The following is a 21,228-nucleotide window of genomic DNA, read 5'->3' on the forward strand; positions in this document are numbered from 1 at the left end:
AACCCAATCCAAAAATGGATAGAAGACCTAAATAGACATTTCTCCAAAGGAGACATGCAGATGGCCAACAAACACATGAAAAGATGCTCAGCATCAATAATCATCAGAGAAATGCAAATCAAAAGCACAATGAGGTATCATCTCACATCCAGAATGTCCATCATCAAAAAAATCTACAAACAACAAATGCTGGAGAGGGTGTGGAGAAAAGGGAACCCTCTTGCACTGTTGATGGGAATGTAAATTGATACAGCCACTATGGAGAACAGTATGGAGGTTCCTTAAAAAACTAAAAATAGAACTGCCATATGACCCAGCAGTCCCACTACTGGTCATATACCATGAGAAAACCATAATTCCAAAAGATACATGTACCACAATACTCATTGTAGCACTGTTTACAACAGCCAGGACATGGAAGCAACATAAATATCCATCAACAGATGAATGGATAAAGAAGATGTTGCACATATATACAATGGAATATTACTCAGCCATATAAAGAAACAAAATTCAGTTATTTGTAATGAGGTGGATGGACCTAGACTCTGTCATACAGAGTGAAGTAAATAAGAAAGAGAGAAACAAATAACATATGCTAATGCACATATATGGAATCTAAAAAATGGTACTGATGAACCTAGTGGTAAGACAGTAATAAAGATGCAGATGTAGAGAATGGACTTGAGGACATGGGGTGGGGGGAGGGGAAGCTGGGACAAAGTGAGAGAGTAGCACTGACATATGTACATTACCAAATATAAAATGGATGGCTAGTGGGAAGCTTCTGTAGAGCATAGGGAGATCAGTTCCATGATGTGTGATGACTTAGAGGGGTGGGATAGGGAGCTTGGGAGGGAGGCTCAAGAGTGAGGGGATATGGGGTTATATCACGAAGCTGATTCACTTTGTGTACAGCAGAAATTAACACGACCTTGTAAAGAAATTATACCCCCATAAAGTTATTTAAAAAAAAGGTTTGACTTCCCCTGTCATCACTAAACCCCTTCATCCAATCATAAACTTTCTTTATTCCATGTGCTATCCCTGTGGATTTAAGTTTAAACATGGGGAACCTAAGATGCGTGTATACTTTCTGAAACGCGTTGCTTTCACAGAGAATGACAATTTGTCTTCTAGAAGCACAGAGTTTTCAAATTTTCCCTCTTCTTATAAAGCCTCCAAATAATATTTTTATTCTATACTAATCATTATACTTTTATATTGTTACCAATAAAGGAGTAAAGCTTACTAATTTTTAAATTCCTTAGTATTTTCTCTCTAAATGAGGAACAGATTATGGAAGGGAAAATTTGAAAATCAAAGTTGGTTGCTAGCTGCTTTTTTAGCACAATCTATTTCTGAGATTTTATGAGATCTGGCTTACAATGCATTCGTTGATAAATGATTCAATATTTAACCATGATTTACCTGTGCCATGTGGAAGAAAATTATGCTGATGGAGCTGAAATCACCGGAACAGAGATTTTTGCATCCCATAAAGTACATCAACATAGTGTTGAGTGTGAATCACTCACTTGGGACATAAAATATTCCTCTTTTCTAGGACCCAGGATTATATCTCAATATAAATGGTTGATGGAAGTCAACAAAACGAGCCCAGTGCACTGCCTGGTGACATGTGGTAATAAGGATCAACAGTGAAGGATGGAAGGTCTCCCCTGCCATCTCTAGGTGCCACAGTAGTTTTTAAACTCTTTGGGTGGTATGAGCCTGGAAATAGAGAAACATTCAGACCATGTGGAAACAGATACAGATTCGTGGAAGGAAAGATGAGAAGCAGCCTTGCCTCTTTAAAGGAATGACTCACCAAGGGAGCATGATACATGGGTTCCTCCCTGAAGCTTCACTACCTATGTATTTAACAGAAAATTTACTTCGTCTAAATTGATGAGATCCAATGTTACAATCTAGGAGATTTCGGTTGGAGACTATACTTGTGCAGACATTGGAAAGGCGATACCAATTCATGTTGACTCCAATTAGCACATAGAGTCAATAAACTAATACAATATTTATATATTATACCCATATGCTAAAGAAGGCACAAATAAAAATGGTCAAAGTTTTATATTCAGGATAGGAAGGGTAGTAGATAGCTCATTTTTGGGGGAATCTGGAAGTTTTATTTTGCTAGACAGTAAACTTTACATGTGTAGGATCACCTATGTTTTGATCATTACTATATATCTTATTCCTTCTGCCACTGTTGGCCCAAAGTAAATTTAAAATAATTTTATTTTGGTCTGGCTTCTTGGAGACCAGGAAATTTCAGAAGCATTATGAATTTTGGAAGAGAGGTATTTTGAGGGGAAAAATGGGAAAATGGTAAATAGCTGATCTTGCTGTAGGAGAAGCTAGGAAGAAGACCGAGGGGTCCAAATTCTACCTTCACTATATTAATCCTTAAACCCTGGGAAGTTTTCCTGGGATGCTATTCTAACTTAAGGCCAGGCTACTATCCTGTGTCTTATTAGCCTGATGCATCTATAGCCAAAAGCAAATCTGGCTTTGCTTCATCCCTTTTTCTATAAATTCTCATCAAGTTAACCAGATCTGCAGTCATGGCCAATAAATACACCATACCTTGGCCTTTCTCAAGGCCCGAGGCATTTTAGCTGGTGTCCAGGCCAAGAATCAAAATGAGATTTCAAGTCCCTTAAACTGATGCTGGGTCTTGCATTTAGGCTGACAAATGACATTATTATTGTAGAATCCAGTAAGTGCCAAAGCCCTTATCCTCAAAATATGGTGGCTTTGGATGTAGATAAAGGGCTGATTTTCCTAAAGGTGATATGACTTATACCACCCAAAATGTTTGGCTGCCATTGTCTCAGACTTACTTGAGGCAATTTAAAAACAATTTTTTGAGGTGGCAGACATCTTGAAAATTATGGTGCTCTTTGCATAATACTATGAAATATGGATGTATTTAATTCTAGCATTTGAACTAGGAACAATTTTCCTAGCAGAAAATGACTATATTATAGGTATGCAACATAAAATCACAACACATGTGCATGCAAACAACAAGCTCTTGAGGGAGGCATGATCTGTTGTTTCAGACTTTTGCCATTAATATTCATTGGCTGCTTGTTCATTTGTTTTGTTGTCTGCCTCACAGACAAGCAGTAGAAACCACCAAAGGCTTAAGAAAAATTTATGGAAGGAAAATTTAAGGTTGAAAACATTCTATCCATTAAGTTATTATTTCCTCAAAATTGGCAATGCTGCCATTATTCAATTTCAGCAGTGAAAAATCTTGGATCAGCATGTGGAACATTGAGGCTCTTTGGGAAAGCAGTTTGAAAATTACAGATGGAAATCAGTATAATGTAGGTTAACAATTTGAAACTCAGGGTCAGACACACCCAGATTTGGGTCCATACTCTGTCAGTCTTACTAGCTGTGGGATTCTGGGCATGTCATTGAATCTTTCTGTGCCAAACTTTTTTCCACAGTGAAATGGTCACAACCATAATATCTTAGAATTGTGTGTTAAGTGAGGTAGTACATCCTTAAGGACTCTTTGATTTTGAGCAAAAGAAATCAGCTTTGGGTAAATTAAGCAAAGTAGTTTACTGGAAAGATGTTGGTGCTTGACAATATCCATGAGAACCTGAAGAATCTGGCATGGAAATGGGGTTGAACCAAAGCAGTTCTGGAGGCTCAGAAGCAGAAAAGATAGCAGTAATTTTATAACAGCAACTCCAGTCCAGTCATCCTCAATCAAATGGAATACAACTTCTTTGACTCTCTGGTGGTGTTCAAAATATCACAGAAGAAACATCTAATTGGCCTAGGTTGGGTCAAATGTCACTTCTTGTTCAGTAGTGAGGAGTAAATTTGATTACAGTTTCTTGTCAAGACTGTCTTCAGTGAAGTATTCTTTTTTTTTTTTTTTGGATTATGGTCATTTGGTTATGTGTTTAATTTTGAATCAGAAAGTTTGAAACAATAAGTCCATAATCAACACAGAGTGAGGGCCAGCCTCTGAGTATCAGCTTATATCAGCTTACAGAGTTCTTTGGGATCCTTGTTAGAACAGTGAGGTTTTGAACAGGGAACCAGAAAGGCAGGCATCTGTTTCTTGTGACCACTCCATTAGATAATATGTACCTCATGCCCTGGAATCCTATCACATAGGTCCACATGTATTACAGTTCTTTTTTTTGTTTTTTTTTAAATTTTTATTTTATATTGGAACATCATCGATTAACAATGCTGTTAATTGTTAGTTTCAGGTGTACAGCAAAGTGATTCAGTTATACATATACATGTATCTATTCTTTTTCAAATTCTTTTCCCATTTGGGTTATTACAGAATATTGAGCAGAGTTCCCTGTGCTATACAGTAGGTCCTTATTGGTTATCTATTTTAAATATAGCAGTGTGTACCTGAGGTATTCTAATACCTTTCAGTGGAAGAGGTATTCTAATGAAGAAAAATGGGATACAATTGGAAGGGGAAATGAATACAGGTGTTCTAAAACAAAAATGTCTTCTTTTTTCAGCTTTTTTGAGGTATAATTGACAAACCGTAATAAATTTAATGGGTACAAATATGATGATGTGATATTTGTGTACATGGTGAAATAATTCCCATAATTGAGTTAATTAGCATCCATCACCTTACATGTTTACTTCGTGTGTGTGTGTGTGTGTGTGTGAGAACACTTAAATTCTACTCTCTTCACAAATTTCATTTGTCCAAACAGTCTCATCAACTATAGTCACCAGTAAACAAAAATGTCTTCTCTAGATGGAGTATGCAGGATGCCTCATACCTACTAGGTACTCAGTATATGGTATTTAACCTCACCTTCCTACTTCATTTAAGGCATTCCGATGATGCACAGTAAGTGGAGTTGACTTGGGATACTGGGTATTACTCTGAAATATTTTGACATTAGTCCAGTAATTTTTAAGAGTGTCAGAAGCCCAGTATTAGTAGTTTTCTATCTCCCTGGAATGAGCCCGTTCACTCACAAAGGGGCTTTGATGCCAATCCTTCAAGAGGAGTTAAAGGATTTCTAAAGATGCAGTTTCTCAAACCTGGGGCCCACAGAGGTAGCTTAGATAGAGTAACTCTACTCAATGAATTATTATAGTGACCTCCAGGGATGTGTGGCTACTTACATTGTTTCCAAGGATATTGAAGATCTTGAAGATCTACATTTGGGATCACTATAAAAGAAAATTCTATGGGAAATTTTCTATTCTCCAAAGTGTGTATCTTTTGATAGATATTTTCAGAATAAGCATGGCCAAAAAAAAAAAAATACTCTTTTTTATCTCTGCTGACTACAAACTAAATCTACAAATACCCCAGAGAGTTTGGCAAATCTTAGCCATCACAATATGATAATTTCACTATTTCTCCTGGAGTGACTGGGAAAATTCACTTTGTGGGTATATTTTCATTGCCAACCATTCTCTAACATTTTCCTTTTATCCCTCTCTCACATCTTGTTTACCCTAATTATTTTGTTTGCTAAACCACAGTCCAATTTTATTCTTATACACATTTGTACTTTAAGGAGAACTTTCTAACTATGGTCTTTTGAAACTCCAACAACCTGTATTCTGATGTCAACATTTTAAAATAGAGTAATCCTTCATTCCGCCCCCAGTTGTAATTCAGAAAACAATGGTGGGGAACAGTCCCTGTAGTGGACTGTACCTCTTCCCCATTTCAATTTTGTGACCAAATTCACCACATCACCTCTAGAGTTCTTCATTAAATTATCAGGACTCTACTGCATTTAGGATTGATTTGATGGGGGACTCAGAGGCCATCAGAGCTGCAAGGTCTGTATCTCCAGCTTTCTTTTTCCTTTTTCCTTCTTAAATCAAAAAAAGACTTTGGTTTGTCACAGCCTGACCCATCTATTCAGAAGTTTGTTCCATTAACTCTTTTAATAGTCTCTTCTCCAGGGCTCTGATGAAATTAAAGTCATTTCCACCCTAGACGCTGGAGGGCTCCTGTCTTTCACCATAATTCACTGGCTCCAGCTAATGGGTGGGGGAGGGGCAGAGTGGAGGTTATTGCAAGGCTAGGCCATACTTTGCAGACTGTGTGGTGACTGAAGATGCGAAATGGTAGGTGCTTTTTGTTTCTTCTTAGATCTTTGTTAGAATGCTTATTTTGTCCTTCCTATCCTAGCTCTGGTGGGATGTAGGTAGAGTGGCCTCCATCTTAGTCTATGTAAGTTGTGCTAGGAGAGATCTAATCTTTCCATATTCTTTTCCACCCCTTTGACAGAGGCCTGAATTCCCACTATTAGTAATTCATTCTTTCAATTTAAGTTTTAGATTTTCTAAAATTTTTAGAATAACATATTGAGTTTTATGAGTCATTAGCATCTCATAAAATTTTTATTTTACATTTACTAGATAACACACTTTGAACCAGAAAGATGAGAAGAGTCAGAGAATACTGGGTCCCTGAGTTAGTGGGTAGAGGTGTGTCAGAAAAGCCAAGAAGCTGACAGCAACTAAGGCAGCTTTTGCCGAACTTTAAGGTATTTAACACAGAGCTGGCCAGTCTCTATTCCCTACACTCAAATATTGTTCTGGATTCCTAAAAGTGTGGATACTATTTTCTGTTTCTTGGAATTAAAGTTTATCAATCACTCTAGTCAAAGTGTATCCTAATCTTTTTTTTTTTTTTTTTTTTTTTGGACATAATTGTATACCCTATTTAACCTCTTTTTCTGGCAGGACTGGGGAGGAAATTTCAGAAAAGATTTCCAAAAGAGAAGTCATAGACACTGCCAGTCAACAAATAACATCAGAAATGTGAACGAATTAAAATCCAAGTAAAGTAACTTTTTTTTTTTTTTTTTTTTGCGGTATGCGGGCCTCTCACTGTGTGGCCTCTCCCGTTGCGGAGCACAGGCTCCGGACGTGCAGGCTCAGTGGCCTTGGTTCACGGGCCCAGCCGCTTCGCAGCATGTGGGATCTTCCCAGTCGGGGCACAAACCCGTGTCCCCTGCATCGGCAGGCAGACTCTCAACCACTGCGCCAACAGGGAAGCCTCAAGTGATGTAACTTTTGTTTCCAACCATGATACAGTCATTAGTCCGGGACTTGCCCTCCTGGCATAAAAGGATAGAACACTCAAAAAAATATATGAAACAACTGTAAAAAGCAGTAGAGAACTATGCAGGAAGAGAAACAAACTAGGTGAGCTCTACAATTGCCTTGACTTTCTGCTTGGGGACAGTTTTTACTGATAAGAACAGATACTACACTTGATCTTAGCCAAAAGGCTGAGAAGCAATAGGGGGCAATTTTTAGAACACAATGCAGAGATGGGAACACGTGCAGAGTACAGTTGTCTTGCTAAGTTGAAGGTACAGCAATCAGAGTTTTGTGAGGATAAGGTTTAATCCAGAGTACCAGAGAGTGGAGGGAATTACACAGATTAAGAACTCTAGAAACCAGCATGGAAGTTCTTTTGAACAGGTTGCTGAATATTAAGTATGCACTTGTTGGATAAGGTAAGGCTGAGCAATGTACAAATGTCATGAAAAAAAAATTGTGTAATGGAGAGCTACAAGCTGAATAATTCCCAGAGAGAATAGGATATGCTCAAGTTCTAACCAGCCAGATTAGAGAGAACTTAGAAAGTTCACATTTTAATAGTAGGAATAAAATAGATATAGATTGAAAGCTATTCTAGACACACCTTAACAAAATTTATAGGTTTAAGAGGATTTCACATAATTTAGCTGCCTGACCAAACTAAACTCAATATTCTTTAAAAGAAAGCAACAAAATTCAGTATTCAAAAATGTAACATTTACAATGTCAAGCATCCAGTAAAAAACAAAGAAATAAACAAGCGAAAAAAAAAAACAGGGAAATATATGTGACCTATAATAAAGAGAAAAATCAATCAATAGAAGCAGATCTGGAAATGACAGACTTAATGCTAAAACTATAAAACTTATAGGACAAATGCATAGAAAAACATTTGTATTTTGGGATAGGCATATTTTTTTAGACAAGGCACAAAAAAGCTGAAACATAAAAATTATAATTTGGACTTCATCAAAATTTTAAATTTCTGCTCTTTGAAAGACACCACTAAGAAAATTCAAAGACAACCCTTACAATGGGAAAATATATAGCACATGGGCAAGGGACTTATATCCAGGATATATATTAAAAAAAACCTCTCACAACTAAGTAATAATTTAAAAAGCACAAATTTTTAAAATAGGAAAAATACATGAACAAATATTTCACAAAGAAAGATATAATAATGGCCAATAGAAACATGAAGAGATGCTCAACATCATTTGACTTCAGGCAAATACAAGTTTAAACCACAATGTTACCACTGTGTACCTAACTAAAGTTGAAAAGACTGACAATACCAAATTTTGACAAAATTTAGAATCACTGAACACCTACACATTATTCTGGAGTATAAAATAGTTGAACCACTTTGAAAAGTACTTAACAATCTCTTACAAAGCTAAATATATAACTCACCAATTACACCACGAGGCATTTATTTGCCCACACAAGGTCTTATAAAATAATGTTCATGGCAACTTTATTTATAATAGCCAAACACTGAAAATTAACATGTGAATAGATTACAGGTTATGGTATATTTATTCCATGGAATATAGATCAATAACGAAAAGGAATGAGCTATTTTACATGGAACAACATGGACAAATTTTAAAAGCATTATGCTGAACAAGACATTCTATATACAAAAGAATAAATACCATATGATTCAATTTAGATGAAATTCTTGAACACACAAAATGCATCTATAGTGACAGAAAGTAAATCAGTAGTTTTCTGGATCATGAGTGAGGGGCAATTGACAACAAAAGGAAACGAGTGAAATTTTGGAGGCTATGGAAATACGACATATCTTGATTGGCATGATGATTACACAAGTCTATGTATTTGTCAAAACTCACTGAATTGTGCACTTTAAACTGATACATTTAATTTTTGGTAAATTATATATCACTAATGTTGATTTTTAAATTAACAAGAAAAAGTGAGGAGAGTGGGTGCTTTAAAAAGGCAGTTTATTCTCAAGTTTAAGCTTGTTCTTAATTTGTGGGACTTGTGACTAGAGTAGAAACAGAGGTTCCTATATGCTTAAAGACTTATGAAGTATAAAATCTAGATACTAAAGTCTACATAAAGTATGTTCTTAACCCGCTACCTTCACTCAAATACATTTATTATGACCTGGAAGCCAGATCTGAGTTAGTATTCTTGGACCTCTCAGAACCTGGAACGTTATTGTAGAGACTCCTAGCCAATTCTCTTTCTACATACTTATGCTTCACATACTACATATGGGAGTCTCAACTTTTATGTGCAAGTTCTGTTCACATGGCTCACAGATGCCTTTTTTGGGCACTTTTATGGGGGTGCACACTGAGAGTGGAAAGATAAACCCTGGAACAAGGCACATGGAGGCCCTGGACATAGGCCTGGTGCCATTTGGTTAAATTACAAGGTCTTAGAATATGATCTAGAGGGGGGCATGGGATTCAGTTGAGCACATATCCTGGTCCCAGGGATGACTTGTCTGATGAGGAGACTGTGGCTGGATGACAGACAGGACCTCAAATGCAGGGTTCCAGCCTGATCTGAGAGCAGCACTGATCAAGAGCAGGCATCGCAAATAATTTTGCCAGGAAACTATCACTAGACTTCCCCCTCCTCATTCTCAAAACAAGGGAGAGGAGAAGTAGAGTTAGAAGAAATAAACCTCATTTAAGCCCTGTATAACTGAAGCTTAAAATATCAAACTGGAGGAGGTGGCAAGTTCAGCCAAGGAAAGAATAGGTAAATATATTTACAGCAAGAGGCTGTTCCAGTTATTTGTGGAGGGCAGCATGTAGATGTTTCAACTACTAAAACTTTAGATGTTTTAGTTCATCATCTAAAACTGTGTGGATGCTAAAGCAACTATATGAAGGATTAAGAATTTAGGAATCTCAGTACATGAAAAAGAATTCTTCTTTCCATTCCTCCTTTTATCTTCCATCATCCCTTCCTTCCTTCCTTCCTTCCATCCCTCCTTCCCTCCTTCCTTCTATCCCTCCTTTCCTCCTTCCTTCCTTCTTTAAGCATGATTTGAACCTGTAAATGTCACAAGTCTTTATACTTGAGCAAAGCAAGGTAACCCTTGATGGTACCTGTTCTTCAAGGAATTTACAAAACGATGAAATAAGGTGTAAACATGTGAAAAATAAGACATAAGCATATTATGACGCAATATGTTATTGGCTATAAGTTCCCGGGAGAGAGAGATTAGTGAGAGTTTGCATAGTTAGAACATACTTTGATATATAAGTTGATCAGTAAATTGAGTTGGGAAAGTTGAGTAAGGATTAGGGAGTTGGGAGCAAGAGATACTCCCAGGAGGAAACGGCATCGGCAAAAATATGATTATGGGAATAAACATGGCAGGTTTTAGGTAAGTAGAATGGATCAGGCAGTTCAGCAATAGATGAATACGCAAGTAAAAGAAAGAGCCTAGGTTTTGAAGCTAGAAATTTGAACATAAATTGAGAAAGCCAGGTTGGGGACAGATTATAGAAAATGTGTCCCTATATTAAGTATACAGTCACTAACAATTAAAACATCTTGTAGCACTTGAAAGTTTACAAAAGCTTGTTCCCATACATTATTTAAGCTGGACTTCATGAACTTTACAGGACAATTTGTAAATGAGAAAAAAAAAAAAGTCTCAAAGAAGAAAATAACTTGCATAGCTTTACAGTGTTAGGTATGGTAGAGTTAGGACTCAAGCCAGGGTCTCTTGGCTTTATGACTTAAATTCTTATATTGTTAAACACTACCTTCTAAATAAAGTATCCCCCGGTTACTCTCACTTACACGATTTCATCTTTTATAGGGCACTTCGCCTGTGTATTCATCTTGTTTCTTTCACTGGGTTATAACTCTCCTGTAGTTCAGAACTGTACCTTCCACTTTTTTTCTGTCTTCCATAGGGCATAGCATAGTGCTGGACTCCTAGAGGATATTATTACATTAATTATTAATGAATGAATGAGTGAGTGCATCAAGTAATGAGCTGAGATTTGAGAAGGAACTGGATCAAACTGCACATTAGAATCACCTGGTGGAATACTTAAATATCCCAATGCCTATGATCCAGAGATTTTTATTTAATTGTTCTAGGGTAGGGCTGAGGCACTGGTATTTCTTGTTTGCTCTTGGATTCCTCTACACATGGCAGAGTTTAGCATCTAGGCTTCCCTTACATGTGTTTGAGAGGGGGCTGGGAGCCTTCTTCAAATGGAGATATGGGCAACTCAATTCTTTCAGGACAGAAGTAGAGTATATATAATTTCAGTAAACAAAACAAAAGTGAACAAGGCTTCTGTAGCTATAGGTCTCAGGTCTTGGGATGAGTGTGCTTGTGACAGGCCTGCAAAATATAAGAGGGAGGACTTTTTTTTCCCCTCTTGTCTTTGTAATATTTCCAATAATATGCCATTAAACTCCTTAAATGACATTAAACATTGTTTAACAGAGAGCACTAATGAACAATGGGGTGAGAAGCTCCTGTCTGGCTGGTGTGTGTACCAAGCAGGCACACTGATGTTCATTCCAGGCTCTCTGCCTGGTACACACAGGACAGAAACCAGGAGAGCAAGAGACTGAGACAGAGGGAAAGGGAGGGTGCCCATTTCTAGGTAACAAGGAGGATGAGCTATTTTTCCTTAAGCTCATCCAACTTCATTCCCAGAATGTTCCTGCCCTTGTATGGTTCTCAAAGCTTTGGAAACATAGTGCAAAGGCCTGACAGTAACAGCTGTTAAAGCCTCCCTGCAGATGGAAATGAAAGCCAAACTAGCATGCACACGTGAAGGGGATTATCAACCAAATATGTTGACTTCATCCCTGGATTTTTGCAGCAAAAAAAAATGTATGTTTCCAGAATAATAATGATGTCGTCCACTTCTATCATGTCCTTCTGTACAGGACTCCAAGACAGTCTATTTTGTCATTTGTCCACTTAATGGGAAGGATGGAGGAAAGAGTATAAATATTTCATGGTGTGACCAGCCATCTCAGTTTGACTGGGACTATTGGTCACCATCATTTTTTTTCCCAGTGTTACTGTTGTTTTTAACTTATATGATACAAATTATTCATACTTGTTAAAAAACTAGAAAGCATACACACACACACTAAAAAAAAACCTCAAGAAAACAAAAAACAACATCATCCTATTATCCAGATATAAAAAATTTATATTGTCTAGGAATAAATATGTATGTCATATTTATATGATATATATTATATAATTATATATTTATATTTTAATAAACATGTATATGCATTTTATATAAAATATATATTTATATATATATGAATTTATGGAATTTTGTGTATATATATACATTCACACATACACACATACCTACAAACACACATACACACACACTACTTTGTTACCTGATTTTCATTCTTCATGAAATTTAGCATGAGTGTATTTTCAGGACTATACTGTACCGATAACTATAATTATTCTTAAAAGCTGCATGGTGTTTCATTGTAAAACTATTCTCTGCTATATTCAACCAATCTCCATTGGTTGTCTCCAGGTACACACACACAAACCAGATTTTTGCTCTTAAAAATAGAGCTGCAAACAATACCATTAACATATAACAGAGGATTATCTAATTATTCACTGGTGACTTTAATGTCCACATAGCTTATCCTTCCCAAACCCCAGCTATCTTAAATTGTGTTTCCCCAAAACAGATCCTGAGAGGAGGATTTGGGTGTAGGTGGTTTATTTGGGATGTAATTCCAGGAAGCCCAGTAGGAAGTGAGACAAAGGAAGAAAAGTCAGTAACAGGTGGATTACTGAGTGAGTTTCATGTGTGGGAACTGGGGCTCAATACAACTAAAGACCTTCAGAGAGATTGTAGAACATACTTTAAAACTGTATGTCCGAGGGCCAGTAAACTTGGGAATTTATCCACTAATTCTCTTCCCTCGTTGATTAAGAGTCACATTAACTCCCCACCCCATGAAGGCCAAGGACATGCTTGTGTCCAGAGAACACCCTCAGGCAGAGACATGCAGGAAAACATCAACATTTCTGAAAACTGTCTGGGGTAGATTCAGGGGTGGACCAAGGAGACATAGGAGAGCCAACAGCATCTGTTCCATGGCCCTCTCAGTCCTTGCCTTCTTCTTCTCTGATGGTGTTGTGTTTCCCCTACCAGGGCACGTTTTGTCAGCAATATCTACACCGCCTCCATAACATCATACCCTCCAACTCCCTCCTGTCTTTCTCATTCCCTCTGGTACCCATCAACATGACAATTCTTTTATCACACTGGAACCTGTAATACATTGATACAACCACCTTTTCCCTGTCAGCCAACCCCTTCAAATCGTCATGTCTATTCTTAGCCATCATTATAATCACTCTCTTGCATATTTCCTCAACTCTTTTGCCCATCTCTTTATGAACGGAACTAGCCTAGCAAAACTCCTTTCCTTAGTTAAATCCAAATTTCTATCTCCTCTGTGCATGTACTCAAACTCCCTTCTAGACATATCATCTTCTTCATATCACCTTGTCTCTTCTGAAACTTCTGATATCCACCCCATCCTCACACTCAGCTGATTATCATGTTCTACTTCTTTAAGAAAATGAATCACTCAGAAGAGAACTTTCCAAGCTCCCACCACAACCATCTCCCATCTACACTGGTGTCCTTCTGTTAACTGTTTGTCTGTATAAACAGCTTAGTGTCCTGTCTCAAGGACTGAGTTTTGTCCCAGATCTTATCCCCTCTTACTTTCTTGAGAACATAATCAATTCTTTGTTCATTCCCCTGCAACATCAACTTTTACCCCCTCTTTTAGATCATTTTTATCAAGTCATAATCATGGTAAGTATTTCTGCCATCTTAAAAATACCATCTTGAGACCACATGCCCCTTTAACTTCTGCCTCTTTTCTTTGGCCTCGTTTTAGTAAAACTCCTCCAAATAGCCACATTTACTGCCTGCAATTTCTTCTCCTTATCTCAAATCCCGGCCAACTAAGCTTCCATTGCCACCACTCCATCAACGCTTCTCTTATAAATGGCAACAAAGGCATGCATCTTACTAAATCCAATGACTAATTCTCACCCCTATTTGACTCTTAGCTGTATTTGAGTCAGTTGATCACTTTCTTTTCCTTGAGATATGTTCCTCACTTGGCTTCGGGGACAATATGATTTTCTGGTTATCATCTTATCTCATTGATCTCTCCTTCTCAGTCTCCCTCCTTATCTCCACAAAGTCTAAAGTTGGAAATGCTGGAACCATCAGTATTTTCTATTTACACTCAATTCCAACATCTACTCTTTATCTACACTAATGTCTTTAATCAGGCTCATGGCTTTAAGTACCATATGTTTGCTAGCAAGCCCAAATTTATATATTTAATCTAACCCTCTCCCAGATCTCTAGAATCATTTATCCAATTCCAGCTTTAATAGCTCTATTTGGATATCCAAAAGGCATAACAAATCTCTGACACCCAAACACAAATACCTGATCTTGTCATCCAAACCTGCTTTTTTCTCAGTCTTTCCATCTCAATGAACAGCAACACCATTCTTCCAGTTGTTCAATCCAAAAACCATATAGCTATCTGTATGCCTATCTTTTTCTCACATTTTATAACAAATCAGTAAATCTTATAAGCTCCAACACTCAAAATATATACAGATGTCAACAACAGGGCTGGTCCAAGCTGCTATTATTTCTTTCTTGGATTACTGTCATAGACTCCTAAGTGGTCTTCTGCTTCTGGTCTTGCCTCTGTGATGTTTAATTTTGACACCAGAGCTAAAGGGATGAGTCAGATCAGTTATTCTTTGCTTGAAACTCACTAATCATTTTAGCACTTATTCAGTAAAAGCTTACAGGGCTTGGCATGATCAGACCCCACATTATCTCCATGATCCCATCATCTCCTCTTCCTCTCCCCATTTCCCACTCCATTCCAACCACACCGACCTCCTCATTATTCTTCAGTTGGGCCAGACAGACACCCACGTCACCGTTCTTGCCCTTGCTGATATCTATGTAGCTCATTTCCTCAGCTACTTAAACAGGTAACTCAAATTTCACTTTCTCAGGTCTTCCCTGACCACCTTATTTAAAATTGTAGCCACCATTTCCCCACATCCTCCCATTCCTTATGCCCTTCCAAACTTTATTTTTACCATAGCACTTACCAACACATGACATAATATTTTAAAAAATGCATTCATTTATTTTATATCTCTTTCTTCTAGAATGCAAGCTTCGTATGAACAAGTGTTTTGTCTATTTGGTTCTCTGTGCATAGACATGTGGCTGGCATGTAACAGGTGTTCAATAAATATTTGTTGAATAAATGATTAAATGAGAACACGGTTTGGTTTCACAAACAGGTTTTAGCTGTGTGACCTTGGGCAAGTGTTTTGCACATTCCAACTGTATTTCCTTACCCATTCAATCATATGGCAAAACCCAATTTACTGTACTGCTCTGAGGATTAATGTATGCAGAAGAACCTATTGTATCATTTTGCATGAAATATACATTCAATAAACATCTACTGAATCTATTTTTCCTAAATAGAGATTACCAAAATTTCTTGCAAATTTTATTTCTTCCATAGTCCCCATCCTACTGCCTGCTCTTGGGTATTTTCACCTCTACTTTATATTTTCCACTCATTTTGCTAAGCCAACAGTAATCATTTACCTCCAGCTGCTCAACTGATCTTGAATGGATTAGTGCTTTGTGTCAAATAATCAGTTCCTTCCTTCCATTCTTCCATCCTTCTCTTTATTGTCCACCTAAAGACCACATGTAGGTAATGTATAAGACTTAACAAACTTCAAAGAAACTTTCCCAGGTGCTTGAAATTTAATTTTAAAGCTAAAATGTACATCACTGAAGGAAAATGTCTGAGCTTTTAGATGAATGCAGAAATGTGTTAAATGGTTATATATTTAAAGAAAGATATCTTGAGAGAGGTAATACTTGATTTTAACTCAAAGGATGGATAGGTACATTGATCAGAGTAATTAATGTTAACTGCAGCAACAAGTAAACCCCAAATAATATGGGCTTAACACAATAAATGTTTATTTATTGCTTATGGCACAGTTTGATGTGAATTGAGGGGCTGTTCCTGGTCATACCTCCCCCAGGTGATGATGCCCATGACCTTTTCAATATGCCATCTGCAATATCTGGCCCCCAAGATCACCAAGCATATCCTTTATCTGTGCTGGTCCTAGAATAATGCAGCTTATAGGCTTAATACAGAGTCTTGAGTCAATGTGACTTGACTCAGGGAGCAGCACTCTGATCCCCAGGAGGGCATGGGGCTGCCACAAATGGCTGTACATTTCAGAAACATTTGAAAACAACAGAGCATTGTGGCCAGCACCCCAGAGAGAATTTTCTGAGTCTCACAGTGTGGAACTGGAGAACAATGGTGCACCATTCTCAACCTATTACCATAAGAGAGTAAGATATTCCTGATATTGGCATGGAAATTTATGGGTCTGTTGAAGAGACAGAAACATCTATAAATCAGGTAAACAGGTGTGCCCGGGATTACAGGTTTATTAATGAAGTGATGGGCCTTTGAGAGAGAGAGAGAGAGGGAGAGAAAGATTGCATTTTAGCCATTGTCATAAGAGGTTTGTTTATGATGAGGACTGTGACCTTGGAGGCCAGCACAATGACACTCTGCATCTTTTGAGAAGATTATAGTGTAATTATAACTCTAATGGGCTTCAGGCAAAGACTCTTAAGTAACCAGAAAGTTCCTGTTTTCTCTCTCGGTAAGGCATGTGCAGGTGATATATTGGGACTAGCTCACAGGTATGGTACTTCTCAAAAACATGTCAGCAATTAAAAGAGGAGACAAATGAATTTCCAGAAATAAATCCCTTACATTTAGAAGGAGACCTTCAAACATAAGCAGTAGCTACTTTCCTTCAGTGTGTCTCTTTATCTCTCCCTCTTCCTAACTCTACTTTTACCTCTGATTTCATTTCTTTGTCTCTGTATTATTTTTGGTCTTTCTATCTGTGCTGTTCCTCTGTAAACCTGCCTTATCTCTAGTATCTGGCCTGTGCCTCGGTCCTAAAGGAGGATCAACTCTCTCTCGAGGACCATATAATCCTTTACACTCTAATGAAATAATACTTTAGTGTCTATTTTTCAAGATACTATGCCAGGCCAAAGGAAAAGAAACCCAAACCAAAGATCTTAATTCCGTTGTCTCAATGAATATAAGCAGGAAGTGTCATATAAACTAACATTCCGAAATGTTATATTCCAGTGGATATAACAGATGATCTGTAATCAGCTTATAATTTCTGTAACAGTCTATACTAGACCAGCCAGACCTAGATTTTACTCTTAGCTACTTCTGGCTATGCAACGGAATTCTCTGATGTCTTTCTGATGATCTACCTGAAGGCAGTTTTATAGCAGCTGAGAATTTACCTCAATCTGGAAAGGACTTTGAGAGGCAGTATCATCCATCCTCTTGCTCTTCATAAGAAAGATATGCATAGAGATAAAGAGAGAGAAGAAAAGAGAGGTGGGATTCCCTTCTTATTTTTAAGGCTTTGTCCTGAAGCAAAAGAAAAATTTCTATGAAAAGAATCTAATGGTATTTAATATTCATTAAACACCTAAGGTGTGCCAAGGACTGTGCTAAGCATTTTGCATACATCAACTCATTTAACGTGTACAAGAATCCTGAGAAGTAGGTGTTATTATCAGGAAACTGAACTGTGGCATTGTGTGGCTACTGTGAGCTGGTTCTTCACACACACTAACCTCATTCAACTGCTGAGGAGTTCTTCATAGTAGGCATTATTATCTCTATTTTATGGGTCAGCAAACTGAAGTTTAAGAAGTTTAATATTTGACTAAGTTAATATAGATGGTAAATGGTAATTTTGAATCTATATTCAGGCTCATAGAGTACTCCACATTTTAGAGTACTCCTTTTCCCTCCCATCAATCTCCCTCCTGAGCTCATTCCAGTCAAGATTTTATGTTATGTCTAACCTAGATCCCCATAGTAGAGTTTATCTTTTTTCCCTCAGTATCAATCACTAAATCAAAAATATTTATTATGATTTTTCAGTATCTACTCTGTGCAAAGGCTAGTGCTCAGAAGGGAAAGAGATAGAAAAATAAATAGGAACTGGTCCCTGCCCTCAAGGAGTGATGATCTTAATTGGGAAGAAGAAAGAGAATCTCCTGATGAAGTTAAATGGCTTTTCCACACAACAGTGGAAAACATGTCATGAAGCAGGATATGATGAATGGCTGAAAGAATGTCACAGACAATATGTGCTGGAGACTTTCAGATGAGGGAGAAATGGGGAGCAGATGGTCATTGTTCTCTGCATAATATAACTTCATATATGTAAAGCTCATCATTAGGCCCTTCAGGAATCCTTTGTTTAGGAAAAATCTTCTCATCTTTCCTTGAGAATATTATTCCCGACTCCTTTTATCCTTTCCCTGACTCTGTGCAAAGCATGGCTGTACATGTTGAATGTGTTGATGTTTCTTAGACAAGGTGGCATCTAAAAAACAATTCAACAATATGAATCCAGAGAATCTTTCCTTTGCGTTCCTGTGTGATTGGAGCCTTTTCTTCAGGTCATTGGACCACTCCCAGGCAATAATGAAAAAACAGTGCTGTCCCAATGTACTCTTCGTTCTGATATCCCTGAGGAGATGAAAACATACCCACTGGTATTTTCACATTACTCTTGGGACTGGAGCGCATGACCATTCCTACACCTCAGCCCGTGTGGTAGACTTCAGGATGAGTGGGAGGTGGCGGAGGAAGCATGGGAAAATTTCCCAGCACTCTCTTAGCACCAAGATGCACCCTTCCCACCCAGGTAGTGGGGGCACCTTTATAGATACATTCTTAGGTGACCCCTTTAAAATATAAATACTCTTGACTCCTGTGTTACACCAACTCTTACTTAAAAAGGCCTAGGGGTGTGTTTATGGGGCCAGATGAGGGAGGGTGGGTGATGCAAAGTAAGATAACTGCTGTTTGGGCTGAAAACAGAGTAGTTGGGAAAGAAATGCAAAATACTTAAAGGGCCAAATCCACAAAATGCAGATGGAGAGCCCTGAAGTAAATCATACTTACTTCATCATCCTTCCAGGGACTAAAACCTGGTGAAAAGTTCACGGCTATGGAAATATATGCACTGATTTTTTGTTTTTTTTACCCTTCAGTCAAATGTCAAACACAAATCCTAGGAGACCAAAAAGTTAGGCCATCATAAATGCCTTCTATCTCGAATCAAAGATGACAGAGAGAAGGAAAATCGACATGATGACCTGGAGAGGTTTTATCTCCTAGACAGTTTTCAGGATACATGTTTCACAAAGAGTTGTTCAAAGTCACTTTTGTGTCCCTTCCTATTGTCACCTGATAAGTTCAAGGCATCTAGTTTGCCAGAAGACAAGTCCCTGCAAAGAAACTGCCAACAATCTTTGATTCATGTTCTCTGTTACAGTATGTTAGAAACTTTCTCAAGAGCCTTTAATTCCCCTCTTAGGGTGAATTGAGTTCTGTGACAAGGAACACAATCACCAACCCAGGCTGCTCCTGAGGGGCCCTTGTGCAGCCAAGCCCATGACTAACTCATCCAGCTAGAGACCAACAGGCAGCAGGGAGCCCTACAGGCACACAGAGTCGTAGGAAGAGGACTCCAGTGCTGAACTCTGAGGCAGAAGACTCAGAGCTTTAGCTGGAGATGTGCCATTGTCATTTAAGCTTATTATCTTTAAATGGTGCTAATTATATTACAGCATATACCCATGGGTGTTGGGATATTTAAGATATTCTGTGTTACAGCATATCAGGAAATAGTTGTTTAATCTACATATCCCATTGTCCAAGGAGAAAGGAGTTTGTAGGGAAGAAGTGGGTCAAAGAAAATAAAGACAGAACAGAGTGATGGCTTCAGGACAGTTACCTAAACCCTGTACAGTAGTCTATTTTGGTGGCTGAGGATATTAAATTTGAACTTTCATGAAGCACATTGTTTCAAACTCAACTTCATATTGTTCACTGTTGCATTCTGTGCATGTAACTGTTGCTCGCTAAAGGTTACATGGGAGATAAATGGATGGATGAATGATGGACTCCCTTAAGGAGTCACTCGATATTTTCCTCAAAGTGATGGCCTAATCAACCATAGCAGGTTATGTCTCAGAGACCATGGGGGTGACCCCTTCCAAGCATGACAGTAACACACTACCTGGAAGGACATCATCCTGGAAATCATTTCCATCTGAAACTCTACAAAGCACATCAGAATCTCACTCTCGCTGTGCTGGCAGCAACTTTTACAGCCCGAGTCCTTTCCTATTTCTGCTCAAGCCCATCTTCACATGGGTTCAGTATGTAATCTTGCCTGCTATAGGATTACTGATGACTGACAGCCATTCCCTGAGAACATCGAGTCTGCCTGTAGCCTGGCTGTGCATGGATGCTTCATGGTGACAGGATTAAGTGCTGAAGCTTCTCCAGGGACAGCCCATGCTCAGGATGTGTGTCTGAGATACTGTCAAACATGGCAGCCAGGGGATGGCTACTAGGCAATGATGCCTCCTGTACATGAAGAGCATTACAGAAACAAAACACCAAGGCCCACTTGCAGGCTAGCTTCCCTGAGCACCTTACATTTGTCTGTCTGGCCAGGAAGATGTTGGTGGGAAGCAAAGGACCCCATCTGCCTTACCTCCTTTATTTTGATAGGTGTTTTCCCAATAATTAAATGTGTGATAACCTCAAAACCCAGCTGGATGCCTTGTAGACATACAACACACTCTCATCTAAGTCCAGGGATTAAACTTCCTGAACCAAATGTTTGACAGGACATATGAGGAAGAAGGAAGTAGGAAGGTAAACAAATGATTGCAGTTTCTGGAACCATCAGAACACACTGGGGTTTGGCCACTGACAGGGAAGAATCAGCCCACTGAATTCATATGTAGGATTAATATGTGTGCTGGTTTTTTTTTTTTACTACTCAACAAGTTAGATTCAGAAGAACGTTTTATTCTCAGGAACACCTGACTTTCAATTGTTAACTCTTAGTTT

This window comes from Hyperoodon ampullatus, assembly GCF_949752795.1.
Source record: "Hyperoodon ampullatus genome assembly, chromosome: 2".
NCBI lineage: Eukaryota > Metazoa > Chordata > Mammalia > Artiodactyla > Ziphiidae > Hyperoodon > Hyperoodon ampullatus.